The following is a 22,154-nucleotide window of genomic DNA, read 5'->3' as shown; positions in this document are numbered from 1 at the left end:
GAATTAGCAGAATTCAATTCTGGTCTTTTGATTCAATGAACATTCCCTTTTCTATGTCAAAAATCAATAGTTTTCCCTTTTTTGTCTTAGTTCTTATATTCATGAGGTTTATAGTCTAATATATACTTTTACATACCCAATAATTTTAAAGTAAAATGTTTATTAAAATTTTTACTCAAATGTACTTGAGATTTTTTATTATTGGGGCAAGCATCCGTCTCTCTGAAGTCTCAGGAATACTTTTAGTAGCAAGAGAAAACATAGCTTTGTGGGTAAAGTAAAAAATATGTAGAATGAATGGTTTTAGTTCTCTCATTTACTGACTTTTTTTCCTTCTGAATATTCTCCTTGTCTTCTGAAGTTCTTTCTCTATGGCACTGGAAAGATATGCTCTGGGTTGAATTGGACCTAACTAATAGATAACTATGAAAATGCAAATGCTTAAAATATTTTTTTTTTTGTCCCAGGTGAGCAAAAAAATAGAAAAGCATGCTTGGATTCCAATTCACATGATAGTCTCACAAATAAGCTAGAAAAATTTGGCCTAGAGGTATATACGGTAAGGTGGATATATTATTTTATTACAGTATTGCAATACAAGGAAGAACTATGATATGATGCATTTCCGTCAAGAATCAAGGATCTGAATAATGTAAAAGTCAAAGTTGCAGGGAATAAAACTTGGTGTGAACCTAATTTTTATTTAAAAAAAGGAAAACTAATTAAACTGTTTTTACCTTTTTTCTCTTCACTGTAGGTCAGATGAATAGTATACTTAATGATATTATGTAAAATAGAGTATGTTAACATTTCCAAAGTAATCAGCAACTTTTTTTGTTCAGGGTATGTTGTCATCACCATAAGAGAAAACAAATTTAAACTCGTTTGACGTAATGTCAGGAAAAAGAAAAATCAAGATAAGAAAGTTTAAAAAACCTTCACTAGTTCATTGTAACTTTACACATCTGAATTTTAACAAAAAAGTATTATGAACAAGAAGAAATTATGAGTTGTTGAGTCATTTTTTATCCACATCTAACTCTTCATGATACCATCTGGTGCTTTCTTGGCAAAAGTACTGGCATGGTTTGCCATTTCCTTCTCCAACTCATTTTCCAGTTGAGGAAACTGAGGCAAAAAGGTTTAATTAACTTGCCCAGGGTCACACAGCTAGTGTCTAAGGTCAAATTTGAACTCACTTCTTCCTAACTCTAGGTCTGGTACTCTATTTACTGCACCATCTAGCTGTCCTAATTATGGATAATCAATGTATTTATTATTGGAATTCTGGTTTCATAGACCAGAAAAACTTCAGATTCAGAGCTGGAGCTGATCATTTAAGTCAACTAGTCCAGCTCTTGCCAGATGAAGAAACCAAGACCCAGCTAGCATCATACTTAATTATTTTCCCCTTTGAATTCATGTACTGAAAAGCTTTTGAGTTTTAATTCATTAGCCATGTTGAAAACTGGGCTAAGCCTGAGTAAGTTTCATGTTTAATCTGACTCTACCCTAGAGCAAAGGAGGAGAGAATTCTATTTTGTAGCTCATTTTTCCTGCCACTCCTTGTTCTTTGTAGAAACCTGCAGTGACATCCCTATTTTGGAGTTGGATTGAAGAAACAAATGAATACACTTGAAATGCCAAATGCCAGCGATTTTTAAGCTTGCCAATGCAATAGATGGGACAATATCCCGTTTTTCCTGCCCACTAGCATTATTTTTGTGGTACAGCATTTGCTGAGCACCAGTAATGTTCTAGGTTCTGTAGAGTCTGCCTACCTGCCAAACCCTTCAAGCTGAATTTTCTCTGCCTTTGTATGGTCTTCCCTCAAATCTGGAATGTACTCCCCCCTCATTTGTCTCTTAAGATTCCTTTGCTTCCTTCAAGATTCCTTTTACAGGCAGCTTTTCCTGACTCTTTCTCTCCATCTCTCTCTGTAAGTGCTCTCTACTCCCTCAAATTATCTGGTTTTTTGTTTGTCTCTGCATGTATCCCAGTAGGAATATCTGAGGGAAAAAGAACTGTTTCCTTTTCATCTTTGTATCCTTCCAGTACCTTGCTTGAGAATAAAGTGTGGTTTCTAAAAAGTTGAATTCAGTTGCCATCTAATTAAGATTGCTTTAGTAATCTATGTCAATTGAAAGCAGAAAATAGGTTAAAACCTTAAAAAAATTAATGGCAAAATATTAAAAAGTTAATATCTAGAAGACAAATTATAAAATAATTTCACAATAGGATAGGATAGGAAAGAACTTTGATCAAAATTAAATTATAGATCTCTTCCAATGATAATATATTCCTCCTCATCTTTTTTTTCCCAGAAGTGAATGAATATTCCTTAAAGAGAATTTTTTTTCATGTTCTTCCTAAGCCATGTGGTAGTGTTTTAACTTCTAATATTTAGCAATTTTCTGAAATTTTTTTCTTTCCCTTAGGCCCAGTATTATCTTCTTTGTGTCTCTGGTATATAATCTCAATATCATTTTGACTCTTCTTTTTTTTCCCTCCACATCAAAATGCTTCTGATTATCTCATCATATTATGTCTAAGTTTCCTAACTATTTACTTCCCTACCATAATCTCCTTCCTTCCTTGGTCTCAAAGCTCTTTTGCTCTCTTTTTAAGTTCATTTCAAAACATTGTGACCAAGATCATCCTCTATTCCCTATTTTTTTTTCTTTATGGACTCTCCATTTTCTTCTGACATCTTGAAATTACTTGTCCTAGCCATTTGCCATTTCCTCTCTCATTTCTTTCTTTTCCCTTGCATATTCCCTATGCTGTAGTCAGTTACACATTCTCTTAAGGCTATTTGCCTTTTTTTCCATTATTATTTATCTTCCTGCTTTCTTCTTTACCACCAGGGGTGTGCTAGAGCCAGTTCCAACAAGATTGTGAAATTTTCAGTGTGAGTATAGCTCAGAAATCTGCAAATGGTATAAATCAAGGCTTGATTCATTTTTTATTATGGATTGTCTAGAATTAAGAGAGTGATGAGAAAATGTTAGAAACATATATTAAACTTAAAAGTGTATTGTACATAATTTTTATTTGAGTTACTTATTAAATAGTTACAAACATGCTCCTGATTTTCACTTTTCATGGCTAAATGGTAGTGTTTCCCATCGAAAATAATCTTTCTTTTTCTTTATTCTTGTCTCTCTTTACATCTCATTTCTTCTAAAAACTTGACATGTTACATTTGGCAAAGGATGGAATGGATAAGTCAATTTCCCCTCCTAATCAAACTTTATATTTACCTTATGGCTATTGATAGTAGAGATCTTTCATAGCATTGTGGATTTAGAGCTAGAAAGAATCTTAGAGACCATCTACTCCAAACTGCCTCATTTTCAGATGAGGCAATTAAAATACCAAAAGGCATATAGTTAGGGAATATAAGAGGTAGAATCTGAATCTAGGTCTTCCTGACTTAAAGTCTAGGACTCTATTCAGGCTTTTTCTTAAAAATCTTTGTCAATATATGAGGTATAAATTAGGATCCATATTTTTAAAACTTGTTTTAAATTCCCATATTATATTATATATTATATCATGTATTATGTAATCAAATATTATATTTAATTCCTGAACCCTTAAAATAATGCCATGTCTATGGTGAGTAGTTAATGAATATTTAATTAAATATGATAATGAATATGAAGTGCTTTCCAAATTTTGAAATGCTATAAAAAGTAAGTTATTTAATAGCTACTTATTTTTTCATATATATATGAAAATATATTCCCATATTAATATATGTATATCTATATCTCCATCTTTCTACATGTATGTGTGTGTTCACAAACTGGAACCAAGTGGTACTTCAAATTAATCCATCTAAAGCATGGCAGTCATGCTTGTATCTAATTTAACTTTTTTTTTCTCCACATAGACACCATATCAATTATTCTTTTTAAAAATATCTTTAAAATAATATTGTATATTTCCCCTTATTGCATGTAAACTTTTTTAAACATTTATTTTTAAAAGTTTTGAGTATCAAGTATACAATATCAAGTATTAAAGTATTTCAAGTATCCCCCTTCTGATATTTTCTCCTTCCCTCGCTCCTTCCTCTCCCTTCTTCCTGAGACATTAAGTAATCTGATATAGATTTTACAGGTGTTAGCATGGAAAACATTTTTGCATTTTAGGAATTTTGTGGAAAAATTCTCAGATTAAAAAAAAGAAGAAAGAAAATGAAATAGTTTGCTTCAGAATCCATCAATTCTTTAACCAAAGGAAGACGACATTTTTCATCATGAGCTTCTGCGATTGCCTTGGATCACTGCATTGCTGGGAATAATTAGTTCATTCACAGTCGTTCATCAAGAAATATCACTGTCACTGTGTACACATTCTTCTGGTTTTGTTCAATTCACTTTGCATCAGTTCATGTAATCCCCAGATTTTTCTAAAATCATCCTACTTGTAATTTCTTTTAGCACAATAATATTCCATAAATATCATATACCATAACTTGCTCAGCCATTTCCCAATTGATGGAGAACCCCTCAATTTCCAACTCTTTGCCACCACAAAAAACCCTGCAAATATTTTTGTACAAATATGTTCTTTTCCCATTTTTCTTTTTAAAAAATCTCTTTGGAAAATAGACCTAGTAATGGTATTGATGGGTCAAAGGGTATACACAGTTTTAGAGTCCTTTGAGCAGAGCTCCAAATTGTTCTTCAGAATGTTGGATCAGGCCACAACTCCCCCAACAGTGTGTTAGTGACCTAATTTCCTCATATTCCCTCCAACATTTATCATTTTCATTTTCTGTCATTTTAGTCAATCTGATAAGATTGAGGTGGTATCTCAGAGCCATTTTAATTTGCAATTCTCTGATCAAGAATGATTTAGAGCATTTTCCCTTATGACTATAACTGACTTTTATTTCTTCATCTGAAAACTACTTGTCCTTTGAACAATTATCAATTGGAGAATGATTTTTATTTTATAAATTTGACTTAGTTGTCTTTCATATTGACCATTTTTGCAACATCCCTGCTCTTTCCCTCATTTCCCCCTCCTTTTCTCCACCTTCTCTAATCCTGGTTTTCTTGGAAATACTTGACATCAATGTCCTTGTTGTGACTGTGACTTTAAACTCCACATGACCTTCCTCCCCTACTTTCCTCTCAGAAAATATTTCATCCCCTTTAGGACAACACTGGAGAAAGCTAAAGAGAGGTGAAAGAGCAAGGAAATAGGGTAGTAAAGAAAAAAAATGGAAGGTGAGGAAAAGAAATGGGAGGAAGGAAAATTATCAGGGAGAACAAAAAAGAGGTCAGCTGGATGTCCTGAAAGCCTAAGGAAAGAGCCTGCCTCTTTGACCTATTGGTCTTCAGAGAATGATCCACCCCTCCACTGGCTTACTATGCACTTTTAATTTACAATATTGAAAGTAAGCATCACTTTTCCATTTCTATGACTCAGAAATCTGCAGTTCCTTTTCTTGTACCAGACCCATAAAATACAAATTAAAAATGACTGATGCAAGGTTGGGAAATAAGACCAATAAAGATTTAACTGTAGTACAATATACTTTAGTTACAAGCAATGGTTTTTTTTAAAAGGCCTAAAAAAGTTTAGATAGGAAGATTACTTCAGATAAACACTGTAGTAGTACCCAAAGATTTATCTAAGCACCTATATATTCCCCTCCTTAGAAAAACAAAGAAATGGTTAGAAAATCAATAAGCAAGCACAGAGCCCTGGACAGACATTCTTAGGAGTGGGCACTCAAATATTCCTGGAGAGGGATCCTCTCAGGTACCCTTAAGGCTATCAATGAATGCTTAATTAAACTTAATGGATTGAAAGCTGAGAGGAGGAAACTTTCTCTTTGTTCCCTTGGCTGTGTATCAGATTTATGCTCATTTTTTAGGAAAAATAATGGGATTAAATGCATTTTATCGGTAGTTGATGTAGGGGAAGTCTATTGTTAGCTATGTCAAAATTGAATGTGGTACTCTATCTTTTTTATTTCTATGTGAATGTATTTATGGTCAAACATATCACTTCACTTTCCTGCTAGGATCGGGTTCCTATGGAAGGGAAGATTTATCCAGTGTTTTTTTTGGGAAAAAAAGTTTTGTCTCTTGGTAGCCATAGAATGATTTTTCATCTTTAGCTGTCATACTCATGTAAGCACAGCTGGAAATATTTATGCTATGCTATCCTTAGTGCTGAGCTCTCTCATCCTAAAAGAAGCTTTAATCACAATGGTAGCACATCAGAAACTGACCTTTTAAAGGGAATCTGCAGGGTATCCATTTAAATCAAACTAAGCCCTGAGCTTAACAGATATTAAAAAACCCAGTGTGGAAACGCACAACTTGTAATTGTGTTCTTATTGTCAATACAGACATAACATGTTCATGAAGAACCAAGGGTTATTTTTATTCATTGAACCTTGTTGATACGTGGCCCTGTGTTCCCCACAGCCCTGCAATAACCTCTATTTCCACCACTATAATTTAAAACTGTTGTTGGAAAACTGCAAGATTTATAGGGATGGAAAGACATTTTTGTAGATATTGACCTTAAGTAGCATGCAAATGTTTTTAGTCTAGACTATATTTAAACTAGGGATGCTTCAGTAAAGCTGGTATTGAGATGGACATAGCATTCATAACTGAAAGAGATCTGCATTGTTAAGTAACCACATTCACTAAAAAATGTGGCAATATTCACATCAGGTCTGACTGCTTGGAAGGGCAAGTGCCTATTTCCTGAGAATACTGCCACCTTCAGGAAATTGTATTCTCTGGACATGGTCAGCTATGATCCTGCTGCTGTTATGAGTGGTGGAGGATGTTAGAGAGGGGAAGAGGATTACTTACTTTGCATCCAGATTATAGTTTTAATGTGACAGTAGAGGAGAGAAGAATCTTCTTGATGTTTTCCAAAGGTAAATTCCTTTAAGAAGAAATTTGAAATGAGATTTTTCAATTTTTTGAATCCACTGATTTTACCATATAAAATTAGCATGGGTTTCTTTGATCAGTTCTTGAATATTCCCTTGTATTTAAGTGAGAGGAAGCAAAGAAATATCTTTAGTACACGTGTAAATAGTCCAAATAATATCAGTGCTTTGGAAAGAGGACTTGACATAGAGAAAAATTCAAACCATTACCAGATCCTTCTGTCCTGATTCACAGACCCAGTAGTATAATCATACATAAGTTATTCCTAGGGAAATGTTGAATAAAAATACATGCTTTTATTTTCAAAATCATGTTTTGTTCAATACTTTGTCTAGAAGTTATTGATGTTCTGACTGATTTGGGGTTATGACTTAAGCTCAAACTATGTTTTATTTTTACCTATTATATTTTTTGATCTACATTTATAAAATCAATTTCTAAGTTGATGTTTTTATTTGTAAATGAACTTAAATGAGGGATGACTTCAGCAATAAACAAAAGTCCCAAAGAGTTGTGCCTTTAGACCATCATCTGAAGATGAACGTTGAAATGGAAGAGTAAGTTACAGAGACATCAATGTCAGTATCAATAAATCTCTTTATATTGTAATAATCATGGCTCTAGTCCCAGAAAAGCAGTCATTTCCCTCAAAGTACATGCTACTATGAGGAATATTGATCGTCTTATAAAAGTATGTAAGTATGAATTGTTTTTATATCCACTAAGGTAGTTCAAAGAGGGGTGGGAGAGGTGCTTGTCTATGGTTACATTATATCTGAAGTATTTCTTTGCAAAAGGTTTACTCCCTAGTCTAGAGATTCCAGTTGCTATTCTGTTCAGGGCCAAAGGAGAGTTTGATAGTCTTCTGGAATGCTGCTTCTGTTTGTAGCAGATTGGGCTACATCCTAGCATATTTCCTGATTGCCTTACTTTGTAAGAGTAAAATACCCCATCGTGGTTAACAAAAGAGAGACTTTCTTAAATTTGATCCTGGGAACTGGCTGTGAATAACAGTGGCAGGGCAGGCAACTGGTGTAGCAGTAGAGGCTAATCTTAATATCTTGTTGAATCTATGCAAAAGACTGACAGAAGTCTGATTTCTAAGCTCTAAAGTATAGGGTAAAGGTACATGTAAGGAAGACATATGGCCTGAGGGTTAGTTACAAGGTGCCAGACATCAAAATAGCTAAATATTTTGTCTCTTTTACAGAAGATTGACAGGTATTCCGTAAATACAAATTGCAACTCTTAGCCCGGAATTCATCCTCCCAGTATTGTTGCTAGGATGATGTATATCCCTTCTTTCCCCACCACTGCTTTCTATTCTTTATTTTTCTTTTTCTCCTTGCTAACTCTTCCCCGTCCCAAATCAGTGCTCCTCTCCCTTTTTCTTCTCTCTTTAGTCACTGGTAACTCTTTTTCAGTTGCTCATTCTTTCCATCACCACTTTGGGGGGTGGGAGGAGATGGGGCAGTAACTGCTGGATTTCCATCAGCTGCTTCAGAACTGCAGGAATTCCTGTCCTATCTACATGCCCCACAGTCTAGTGCCTATCCTTTCACTTTTGATACAAAGAACCACTCTTGCTTGCTTTAATTCCCATGTCTATAGTTATCTGACTAGACACTGAGGATCACTTTTCATTCAGTCCTATTATTTCTTTTTATTTAAAATTTTATCTTTATTTTATTCTATACAATAACATTTACACATAAATTTTCCAAAGTTATATGATTCATATTGTCTCCCTCCCCTCTTCCCTCCCTGCTCCTGGAATTGATAAGCAATTTTACTAGGTTATACATGTATCATCACTCAAAACATATTTCTATAGTATTCATTTTTGTAAAATAATAATTTTATAAAATCAAAACCCCAAATCATATGCCCAAATATACAAGTGATAAATTGTATGTTTTCATCTACATTTCTACTCCCATAGTTCTTTCTCTAGAGGTGAATAGCATTCTTTTTCACAAATCCCTCAGAATTGTCCTGGATTATTATATTGCTGTTAGTAGCAAAGTCTATCACATTTGATCTTCCCACAATATTTCAGTTACTGTGAATAATGTTCTCCTGCTTCTGCTCATTTCACTCTGCATCAGTTCGCATAGGTCTTTCTAGTTCTTTGAACAAACTGTGGAATATGATGGTGATGGAATGCTATTGTGCTATAAGGAATGATGAACATTATGAATAATTTGTTCAGCCATTCCGCAATTGAGGGACATCCTTTTAGTTTCCATCCCATTGCCACCACAAAAAAGAGCAGCTATAAATATTTTTGCACAAACCAAACATTTTTTTAATCTCTTTGGGATATAGACCTTGTAGTGGTACTACTGGATCAAAAGGCATGCATTTCTTTTAAAGCCCTTTGGGCATAATACCAAATTGCCTTCCAGAATGGTTGTATCAATTCACAACTCCACCAGTAATGCATTAGTATCCCAATTCTGCAACATCTGCTCCAACATTTATTATTTTCCTTTACTGTCATATTGACCAATCTGCTAGGCATACGGTGGTACCTCAGAGTTGTTTTAATTTGCATTTCTCTAATCAAGAGGAATTTAGAATATTTTATATGGTTATTGATAGCTTTGATTTTTTTATCTGAAAACTGCCTATTCAGACCAATCCTATTATTTCTGAAGTTTGTCTCTTCATTCCCTTAGATGGGCAAGCAATACTTTGGTTCTTCTTAGGCTGAAGACACCTTTGTATTTAGTAAACTTTCACATATAAAATTCTTTCTCTATTTCTACCATCTCCTTATCTAAAACATATTTGGTGGATAAGGTGGATCTCACACCCATACCTTAGGTCAGAAATCAAAAGTAGACTCATTATTCCTAAGACATGGTGGATTTTATTTATTATATATATATATATATATATATATATATATATATATATATATATGTATTTTAAAAGTATAGCAAGCATATTCATTACAGATCATATTGGGATCTCTCATTGCTGAACCTGAAGGAGGGGTGCCAAGGGAAAAAAAAATTCTGTTAGCTGGGCTATTTCAGCTAGCATTTGCCATTCTTGCTACATGATTTGCTCAGCACTTTTTTGCATTGTTGCAATGCTTTTCTACAGTGTTCTTAATTTATTATGTTTCCCTTTGGAGGGATTTTTGTTATTATGTTCTTCACTTCTGTCTTTTGAGTTTTCTTACGGATCAATGGTCTAATGAGTACAAAATGTCTGAACATGTTTAAATATATTTTATGTCCGAAAGAAAAAGTAATTCCTTGGTATTATTTTCTACTATTATTTGTTAAAATTCAAAAGCATAGCATTTCAGCCATTTTTTAGGTTAAATAATCTGGCTTCCTTGGGTCAGCATGTAACCTTAAACATCATGTTATGCTGATTTTTTTTCAATAAAAATATGGACTATGCTATAAACATCCAACTTCCAATTCTCTTATAACCTGCTCTCAAATTGGGAACTCCCTGGACTATGATGTCCTAGACAAGATCAGTTAATGATTCCAGATGTAAATTGACATAGAAGGAAAAAAACCTGAACCAGCCACTGGACCAGAAGGGAACATGCACACACTATGTCCTTTAGTCAGAAAGCAGCATTTCACTAATCAGTGAATATTCTAAGTTTAAAGGGGAGGGAATGTCAGGAAAGATGGTCATATGATGTAGCTATAAATTGGTTAGTATAATAAAGCAGAAAGAATGCTTGATTGCCCTAAAACAGGTTATTAGGATATCTATTTAATCCCACGATTTGGAATGATCAGGCAGAGAGCATGGCTCCTCTTCCTTCTAATAAAGAGAATCTAATTATACATGGCGTGACAAAGACAAGCTTCTTGCCCTTTTGGGGCTTATCATCTGAAACTGATGTAAACTGATATATATATAGGATAGGGACATAGCAGTGTAAATGTATAAAATCAAAATATAAATAAAAACATAAGGCATCACGTATTTATAGCTTAAACATAATCCTATGATAGAGAAAACTGCATTGAGAGTTGAGAAGCATATAGTATGAGATGCATGCAAACAGAATTTTTAGAATAAGACCATCTAATCCAACTTCCTTGTTGTGGAGCTCAGGAATCTAAAACCCAGAGAGGCAAAGGGTCTTGTCTAAGGTTAGACAGTCAGTGATTGGCAGCCATAACAGGGATGGAGTAGGGTACAGGTTGTGGTGCCAGTAACCCACAGTCACCAGAGCTCTTGTCTGTGTACTACACTGAACTATGAGTTTTTTAGATGAAATGATTAGCAATAAAAGTTATTCTCAAGTGGTAAGTAATGATATAATCAGCAATAGCACCAGAGTAGGTGAATAGCTGTAGATCCAGCCAAGAACAAGTTAGGATTATCATTTAGCAGGACTGTAGAGAAAAAGTTCATTAGATGAGGACACCTGAGTTCAAGTCCTACTTCTATCACTATGGCACCTTAGACTTATGCTGCTCAGGCTTCAATTTCCTTAATCAAATAATGAGCTCAAACTAAATCTTTAAGATATTTTAAAGTTTTGTGATACTATGCAGCCTTCTCCTAACTCGTAATAAGCATATGTTAGTGAAAATCATACCTGAAAAATTTTCATTACAGATCATATTGGGATTTTACAAAACATTTTACAAATGTTTTACAAAACATTAAAAATTCTCTAAATTTCTGTTACATACCGCAACTAAAAAGTATGTCAGAATTTGTTCATTTTCTATTTCAGTTACAGAGTTCAAGTTTCTTTTAGCTTTTCTTTCATTTTTACATTTTGGATTTTAATATTTTATGTTATATAGCTGAATGTCCTATCACAAATTTAATATCTTACTGTCCATGCAAGGAAAGAGGAAAGGAATGAGAATCTTGGCCACAAGGAGGAATAGGACTATATTTCCCATAAGCCTCAAGAATAAGCCTCACAGAATTCCTCTAAACGAGTTCTTTTAAGAACATGCGCTTGGGGACATAATGTTCAGAGAATAGCAGGGGCTACAGAAAGGACAAGAATAGCTGGCATATGGGGTCTGAAGGAGACAGATTCATGATAGTGATGGTGTTTCTAAGATTTCAATAGTTTCATCATGATTCAGATATCTCATCAAGAAAGGAGAGGAGACATTCTGGCTCTGAAAGATGGGAAGAAAGGAAAATAGAGCTGAGATCTGTATTCTTTGGGTATGGTTGATGCAGGCTGATATCTCTCAGATACTCTGGAAGAGGGCAAAGGTGTGCATGTATATGTAAATGAAGCAATAAGACACTCTGGAGAAGAGATAGGAAGCAACAAATGCCAGGTAAGTCAAACAATCACCACCCTGAGCACTATTTCCTCTCAGACCTGGTGGAGACAGTCAAATACTCTGAGAATGCCTAGGATCAATGACTATAACTGGGTAGCTAGAGACTAAGCTAACAGTGGGCATCTGTTCCCAGACCCTGAACAAATCTCATTCTTTCTGTGCTAAATCTAGGACCTTTTATTCCCCTAATAACAGTCTTTCCCTATTCTAGAATCCTTCCTTTGAATTTTCTTGGCTAGATTCTATCTCTGATATTTGTAGACTTCTCTGTTTGCCTTTGCCAAACTTGGTCGGAAAAATAACTCACTGTGTTTTTTTTCCTTGGATTTCCTTATCAGGACTTTGTGTTATTTCTAGATCTGTGTGGAGGAGTTTTGAGATAGAGCTTGGCTGGACTTCTTCCCTCTGTTCTACCATTGTTGCTCCACCCCAAGACACACTTTCAAAGAATCCATTAGTTCTGCATTTGAGGAAAGAGCTGAGTCCAAAGTACAATTCTTTTCAACACTAGGAGTGATATGAGTTAATTCAATTTAAATTGAGTCAAGAAGCACTGATTAAGAATATACTCTGTGCCAACCATTGTTGTAAACACTGGGAATAAAAAGAAAGGCAAAAACAGACTTTTCTCAAGGAGTTCACAAGTGAATGATCTAAACACCATTCAAACAACTATGTACAACAAGATAATACTCATTAAATTGGAGATCATCATAAAGGAAAGGAACTAGCAATATCAGCATCAACAAAAATTTGCTTTCCAATAATGAGATTTTAACTAAGATTTGAAGGAAACTAGGGAAGACAAGAGACAGATATAAGGAAGTAGAGCACTTTAGGTGTGGAGAACAGTAAGTGAAAACACAAAGTCAATTATTCATTCTTTTCCCTGGTTCTGATCCTGACCCTCCAAAATTTTTCTGTTTTGTAGTAAACTTCTCATCATTAAAGATTACTTTTCCTCTGTGGCCCTGTCCATTGATTGGATAGTTTTGCCCCCCCGGAATTTCCATTTTTAGGAAGTATCTAGCTTACCCCCTTCCCTTGTTCACTCCATCACTCTTCTTCCTTACTCTGCTTCTGATACTCTGGATTTCTCCTTTATACCTTAATAGCTTTCCTTTTTTTAAAAAAAAATCCTTATCTTTCATCTTAAAATCAATACTGTATATTAGTTTCAAGATAGAAATGTAGCAAGGGCTAGGGAATGAAGGTTAAATGACTTGCCCAGGGTTGGTCTCATAATTTGGAAGTTTCTGAAGCTAAATTTGAATCCAGGGCTTCCTCTCCGTAGACCTGACTTGCAATATACTGAGCTACCTATCTTCTTCCTCCCAGCATCTTTCTTACATTGAAAGATATATAGTTATATCCTCCTGAACCTGGATTACCTCTTCACTTCTATGGCCTGATCGCATCCTCTGATTAGTGAGACCAGTTCCAGGCTAACTTCTTCACTCCTTTCTCTGACTCCACTCTCACTCTCCAGACTTCTTCATGCCCTTGAATGAGTCCCTTCTCCCCACAAATGTTTATATATTGCCATCCCTCATTACAATGTATGATTCTTGAGTTCAAGGACTATGTTTTTTTGTTTATATTTATATTTCTAGTACTTTGTACATCTTAACCATAGCAGTTATTTAATGTCTGTCCTGAGAAATTGACTTAACTTGAGAGTCAGAAGATGGAGTGTTGTATCGAAGGAACAGCAAGGATGTTAGTCACTAAATCATAAAGTACATAGAAGGGAATAAGGTATAAAAGACTTAATATTTTCTAGTCCAGAAGACCAGACATGTAGGAAGGGGCAAGGTTAAGACTTTAAAATCCAAACAGAGAATTTTTTATATTTGATCCTGGAAATAATATTAAATCATTGGAGTTTATTAAATAGAGAAAGTGATATGATCATATCTTATGAATGTTATAGGAAGATCACTTAGATAGCTAAGTAGAGGATGGCCAAGAGTGAGGAAAGTTGAGGCATGGGGACCAATTAGAAGACTATTGTGATAGTTGGAGCAAGAGTTAATGAGAGCCTACGCTAAGGGGATAGCTGTGTCAAGGGAGTGAAGGGGAGGGTAAAGGAAAGATATTATCAGGATAAAATTTATAGGATTTGTTGCCTGATTAGATATATAGGTGGTGGTGAAAGAGTAAGAAGTTAAGGATAACATCTAGGTTGTGAGACTTCATGACTGAGAGAATAGCTTTTGACAGTAATAGAAAAGTTCGGATTTAAGGGGAAAGGTAACAAGTTTAGTTTTGTACATTACAACAAGTCATTTAGCATGCATTCTTTCATTTTGTACTATTAACAACCCTGTGGGGAAGGCGAAGTAGATATTATGATCCCCATTTTATGAGGCTGAAGTTATATGATGTGCTCCATATCACAAAATTAATATTTTGCAGAGAAAGGAATTAGCATAGAGGTTTTCAGATATTTAGTCTTTGGCTTTTTTTTAAATACACTTTCTGTAGCCCATATAAGAATTCTTAAATATGAATTGAACAAGTGCTGGAAGGGAAGCTACCCACAACTCATCAATCAGCCACTACTTGGATAAATATCAATAGACTCTTCACAAAGGAAATAGAAAGTATTTGCTCTAAAAGCCATTTAGTCAATCCATTGTAGGAAATCCAGTCCCCAAGGAGTCAGAGCTGTGCTCATGTACTACAACCAACCTTTGAACATGTTACTCAACAGTGTCATTTATTTCAGGTTCATCAATTATTTCCTTTGGCACAGTTAGTCAGGGTGTGTATTAAAATATCTTCTGGTGCCTCAAAAAAGGATGCAATTTTAAGATAAACAATAGCTTAGAGGTGGTTGCTATTAGGGAAAGTAAATTCCAAAAATGAATAGTTAATTTCCATTGTGATTCTGCATCACTCTGGTAGAAAAGAGAACAAAAATGGACACATCAACAATTTTAATAAGAAAATTCCATTGTAATTGTATAAAGGTAAACAGGTTTGGCATATTGGAAAGGGCACTGGATTTTGAATCAGAACACCTGCATTCTTAGTCTGACTCCAATATTTATTTGCTTTTTATCATGGTCAAGCCAATCTTTTGGAGCTTCAATTTTGGCATCAGTGAAATGGGGATAATAATACTTTTACCATCTAAGGATTGTGGAGAGAAAAGTCTTTGGCAAATCATAAAGTACTATGTAAACATGAGCTGTTATTACTTTTTTAATACTACAGAAAAGCTATGATTTCATTAGCATGGGTCCTCCCTTCCTAGATGCATATCATATCCCCTCCACACCTTAACAAAGTTTCTGTAAGTTGCTGCAGTCAAATAAAGTCATCTTACAGCTTAGGCTTGGGTGAGTTGCTCCAGATTTAGCTAAGCTGATCCTCATATCATAGATAGAGTCCATCTCTATCACTGTATGTGAAGCCTTTCTAGCTTAGCAGGCCATGCTCAAATTTGCTCTCTGTGGGCAATGGCATTGAGAACCTAGTGTTCTCTTTGTAGCATAATGTAGCATTAGAATGTGATTTTGGTTGTAGGTAATGTCACAAGAAGCAGTGTGCTGTAGGGGATAGAGAGGTGACCACAGAGCTAGGAATGCTTAGTGTCATGTCTTGCCTTACTTCCTATCTTTCTTTTTCTTTCCTTCCTTCCTCCCTCCCTCCTCCCTTCCTTCCTTCCTTCCTTCCTTCCTTCCTTCCTTCCTTCCTACCTACCTTCCTTCCTTCCTTCCTTGAATTCATACTTCTGGGGGTTAAGTGACTTTTCTAGGATCACACAGCTCTACAGTATCTGAGGCTAGATTTGAACCTAAAACCTCCAATCTCTAGACCTGGCTCCCAAACCACCAAGCCATCTTTCTGTCCCCAGGTCTCAAGTCTTGCCTTTCACACAGTCTGGCTTTGTGGTCCTGGGCATGTCTCTTAATCTCTCTGGGTTCCATGCAATTATCTAAAACTCTAATTTATAGAAGAGGTGCTGCATTGCGGGAAAATTCTTCACTGGGATTTACTTAAGATCAGTAAAATTATAGCTCCATTCAAAACAAAAAAAAAAGAAAAGAAAAGACAGAATGAAGTACTTGACCTATACTCAAAATAATGGCCCTGGATTTTACAGAAAAACAATGGATTCTATTTCTTCTATTCAGTGCCTTTAGCACAGTGCTTTGCACACAGTAGGATCTTAACAAAGGTTTGTTGACTGTGTTCCTCCAGGACTTGACAGAGTTCTTCCTAACTCCCTAGAAGAAGGTGGTGGTATTTTTAAAATTCTCATTACATATGATATGATATCATATCATCCATTATACTTCATATGACATAATATAATATAAATGGCAATATAATATAATGCAACACAAAGTAATATATTATAAAATCTAAAGTGAATTTTCACTGTTTTTTCCTCATCCAGCCCTCCATCTCTAATTTAACTCAATTCTACTTATTAAACATTTGTTAAGAACCTAATAGTAGATGGTACAATGGCTAGAGCTCTGGACTGGAGTCAAGAAGATTTATCTTCCTGAGTTCAAAAGCAGCCTCAGATAATTACTAGGTATATGAACCTGGGCAAGCTACTTAACCCTCTTTACCTTAGTTTCCTCATCTGTAAAAAGAGCTGGAGAAGGGAATGACAAACTATAGCATCTTTGCCAAGAAATCCCCCAAAGGAGCCATTTTCTCCTCCAGCTCATTTTATAGATGAGGAAACTGAGGTAAATGAGGGTAAGTGTCTTGCCCAGGGTCACACAGCTAGTCAGTGAGGTTGGATTTGAACTCAGGAAGATGATTCTTCCTGATTCCAGGAGCAGCACTCTATCCACTATACCACATAGCTTCCCTGTTGAATGCTTAGAGATAACATATTCAAGAGGTACAGAGATGAGAAAGAAATGGATTCTAGAGACGTAAAGGACCAAAACTTTTCTGAATACATGAAGATAGGAGATAGAATGTCATGATCAGAAAACAGGAATTGAGTGTGGATGCAACACAGACTGCTTTATGGGGAGTAACATTAAATGATTAAAAAAAGCAAGTTTGAACCATATTTTTTGGTGATTTAAAATTAGATGTGAGAAATTTGCATGTTTTACTAGAAGTGACTGGTATCATTGAAGGGTTTTTTTTTTCTGAGAATGAGGGATATGGACAGATTTGCGCTTTATGAAGATTAGTTTGTCATCCACTTTAATGGAAAGATTATGAAGGAGAAATTGAAAAGGGAAAAAGACCAATTGTTAAAATGAGAGGCAATATGTCTTGGACTACTTTGGCTCTGCCAAAGGGTTCTTGCACACACTGAGAAGTGGGTAGACCTTCAGGCAATGGCCTGGAATGCCCGGATTAAAAAAGTGAGTATCTTCTGCTGATCTGTAAAATGTATGAATGGACATATGCTGGCATATTTTCAAGTCTGAAATTTCTTGAGGTCTCCTTGAAGAAGATTATGTCAGATAAGTCTCAGAAAAATCCAGATTCAAGACTTCTATGGGGGTGAGTTGGGGACAGAGCAAAAATCTAAACAAAGAAATCTTTCAATTGATGAAATCCTGAAGAAGTGGTGTTTGGCTACTTTTTTTTTTGATTGTTGATTTTTTTACCTTTAAAAATCTCACCAGTGCCAGCTAGTATGTCATCATTTTCAAATTATGGAAATCATTTAACTCTTTAGAAAAATTTAAGATTGGGTTTTATATAAAACTGCCTTTGTATTGGTATTTCAATTTTAATTATATACTCAGAAATTATAAGCAACTAACATAGAAATCATATTTGACTTGTGTTGATTATCATGTGGTCAACCACTACTAATTACTTATTATATCATCTGGAATAAATCACTTTAATTATTTGAACTTCAATATTCTCATCCATAAAATGGAGATAGTAATAGTGTACTACCTACTACTCCAAAGAGTTGTGAAAAGTATTTGTAAAGATACATATAATTATTTAAATTATTAAAGTCACGCAAAAGAAGAGGATAGAAGTAAATTGCCTTAAGCCCATTCATGCTTTACAACTCTAGTATATTATGCCATCATCTTCTAAGATTTTTAATATTATTATTGTAGACTACTTACTGTTCAGCTCCGGATTCACATTGAATTACATTCTTTGAGGAGATATTTTAGATCAGAGGTGTCAAAGACGGGCTCCAATGAAGCTAGCAATGTTCCTGGTGTGGCATTGAGAAACATTTAACAAAATTAAGAAAAATAGTAGAACATAGATTATATTATTATGTGGTCTTCTAAGTCAAGATGTGGCCTTCAGGGGTCCTTATATAGTTTAGTGCCTCATTTCTATTTGAGTTTGATGTTTTAGATGATTACTTTGGATTGAGTCCTTATCCAGCCTGTCACTTAGAAGCCAGCTCTGGGTCAGTGACATCCTAATGGTCACGGCACTAACAGGTACACCATTAGGACTAATGATAGGACTAATTACTGATAGTAATGACCTTGTATGGACAGACCAGGAAGGAATCTTATGCTGCAAAAGTAAAATAGTGCATTGAGACATGACTGCAAAGCAAAGAAAGAGGAATCTTAACTCTTGGATAGTGTGTCATAATTAAATGAATGCTGGACTTGGAGTCAGAAAGAACTGGGTTTGATATGATGCCTCTAATATTTACTAGCTGTATGACCATGGGCAAGTCACTTTCCCTTTTGAAACCTTAATTTCCTCATCTGAAAAATGGAGACATATTTAATGTTTATAGTACTAACCTCACAGAATTGTTGCAAGAAGAAAATTATTTATACATATATAGATATATATGTGATAACTATGTCACGAACTATTAGGAGGATTAATTCATTCATTAATTTCTTTCAGAACTTATATATACACGTATATGAATATCTGTGTTTATAAATACAAATATATGCATATATACATCACTTTCCCAACTTGGAGGAAATGTATAAATTCAGCTGTTATCACCAGTTCATGGGAAATAGCACTCTCTTTTTTTTTTCCTATCCCAGAGAATTTGGAAAATAACTTATCCTCAAAATTATGTTCCAAAATAGGTATGGGAGATGGACAAAAAGCCCAGTGTCTGGTGTTGCTAGACTGATATGTGACAATATTACCCATCAGCATCTCATATTTGCTTAGAATCTTTGACTGTTTGACTATCTCTTACCATTTGGATATCTCCTTTTTCTTTTTCCAAAGAGTCTGAGGATCATTATGGGATCTTTGATTCTCATTTCCTACCACTGAAGTTCTAGATCAGCCTTTCCCAGGTCACACATGGCAGAGAGAGAGAGAGAGAGAGAGAGAGAGAGAGAGAGAGAGAGATGTCAGGGGAATCACAGAGTGGAAGAACTGTCCAATATATTATAAAAATGAAAGGAAAGTTACCAACCTGTGCAACCGAGTCAATCTAATATTAATCCAAAGTAGGTTTTCATTTTCCTTCGATAGAAAGGACGGTATATTAAGCAAGTTATGTGAACAGATTGTTTTAGTTTAATTATTAATGGAATGTACAGGAGTAGGATATCTGATAACAGTGGAATGCAGACCTGGCCTTTATTCTAAGACGTCTGCTTTGTAAAGAAAGAGTAAGGTAAAACAATTGTGATTAGGAAAATACAATGATTTCAAGGTAAATATAGAGAAGTAGGGAAGTACTCTGAGGCCAGTATGACATTTAGTAAAGTGCAACTTTCAAATGATAACTGTCAATTGAAAAAACACCCATTAAATCCTCTACATATATTTTTTCATTTTATCCTCACAACAACCATCAAAGGTAGGTGCTATTATTATCTTCCATTTTATACATGAGGAAACTGAGGCAGACAGGAGTGAAATGACTTGTTCAGGATCACACAAGTAAATGCTTGAGATAGGATCTGAATCTGGGTTTTCCTCAGTCCAGGTTTAGCACTGTTTCTACTGTGCCAGCTTGTTACCATTAGACAAATAGGCTTCTAATTGAATTCAGTCAAAAATCAGACTTCAAGGTGATGTTGACACATAGATGAATGCTGACAATTAAAACATTAGCTTACCTCATTCTCTATATTTCTCCACCTCCCTGCCTGTTACTGTATCTACTTTTGAATGTCTCTGTCTTGAGGTCTCCTCACTGGTTGGTGAATCTCTGATTTAGACCAGGCTTTTAGGAAGAGTCTAAGCCATAATGCTCATTTTCCTCCTTACCTAACTGATTCGCCAGACTTCTACATCCCTGACCAGATTTCTTTACTCCCTTTCCCTACCACTCATTCCCCATCTCCCCTTTATGTTTGTATTTTCCCAGTTAGTATGGAAGATCTTTGAGAGCAGGGACTATCTTAGCATTGTGCCTAGCACATTCTAAGGATTTATCTAGCTCTCTCTCTAAACCTAGACATTACTGTTACTTAAGATCAGTGAATTACCTCAAACACATTTCACCCCAAAGAGGACACTAATCCTTCACCAACCTGACACTTGGGATTTTTTTTAAACCCTTATCTTCCATCTTAGAATCAATACTGTGTGTTGGTTCTAAAGCAGAAGAGTGGTAAAGGCTAGGCAATGGGGTTAAGTGACTTGCCCAGGGTCACACATCTGGGAAGTGTCTGAGGTCAGATTTGAACCCAGGACCTCCTGTCTCTGGGCCTGACTCTCAATCCACTGAGCCACACAGCTGCCCCCAACACTTAGAATTTTTAAGCATCTCAAGCCATGAGATTCCTGACTCTCTGACATTCCAGAATATATTGGGGAAAATTCTGGCTAGGGATCTCCTACCTGGCCATATAGTAATCAGTTAGTAAAATACTTGCTGATTAATTGATGGAGTTAATACCATCCAGATCTGTTTTTGTCTTAACATTTTTTCAAACCTTCAAAAACCAAAAAAACAACAGATAAGTAGATAGGCATGACCATTAATTCTCAAGAATAGGCATAGTTCTCTGAAAGACAAGCCAACAAATCATTGCAGATAGTAGTAATATTTTTTTGATTTGGTTTTGTAAAATTACTATGGTATTGTTTTTATCACTAAATTTTAAGTATTGATTTATAGATTTTTCCTCCATAGAAACCTCTTAGAAGATAATAGAGAATGAAAACCAAGCCCTTAATTATGTATAAAGAACTAATGTCAAAGTAGGTAATTTATGCTCTAACATTGAGTTTAAGCCTAATCTTCAAAGCAGACATGTTATTTAGGTCACTAGGTTAATGTAAATATTTATAACAGAAATAAATTATAATGGATGATAATTTTTAATCATTCTACATTATGTACAAATGATAATACTTCATATTTTCATAGAGATTTTTCTCCAAGATTCTCAAACATATTCATGAATGAAATATAGTCCCCCTGACACTTCATGAGTTAGAATCAGCTTAAATAGAAGTATGGTTAAACTTAGGAGAAACTGATTACCCTGTATTAGATTTATTGATAGCTAAAAAGGAGAACAGTATAGTCTGACACAAACTCAAGCTTTTGTGAGAGTAAATTTTAAAGAGTTCCATGAAAAGGTATAGATAAGAGTCTTTGACCTAATTTTTCCTGAGAAAATTTGTTCAATGACAATAGAAAGCTCTCTTGAGCAACATTCTTCAGACACATTAAATGATTTCAATAAGGAAGAATGGAAAAGCTATCTATGGAAATGAAGGTGGATAAATAGGAAATTCATCAAGTGACAATTTTTTTCAATTAAAATTTACCTTTTCCCCCCTTCTCCTTCCCTGCACCCATAAAACAAACAACAATAGCAAACTCTGGCAATAAATGTGTATATTCAAGCAAAACAAATTTTGAAACTGGCCATATCCAAAAATATGTTTCATTTTGCATAGTTAATCCATCACTTCTTTGTCAAGAGGTGGATAACTTCTAAGGAAGTGCATATCAATTAGGGAATGAATGAAG

Source organism: Monodelphis domestica, chromosome 3 (genome assembly GCF_027887165.1).
Source record: "Monodelphis domestica isolate mMonDom1 chromosome 3, mMonDom1.pri, whole genome shotgun sequence".
In the NCBI taxonomy this organism is placed as follows: domain Eukaryota; kingdom Metazoa; phylum Chordata; class Mammalia; order Didelphimorphia; family Didelphidae; genus Monodelphis; species Monodelphis domestica.
The sequence above is the reverse complement of the archived record's forward strand: the minus strand, read 5'-3'. Positions refer to the sequence as shown.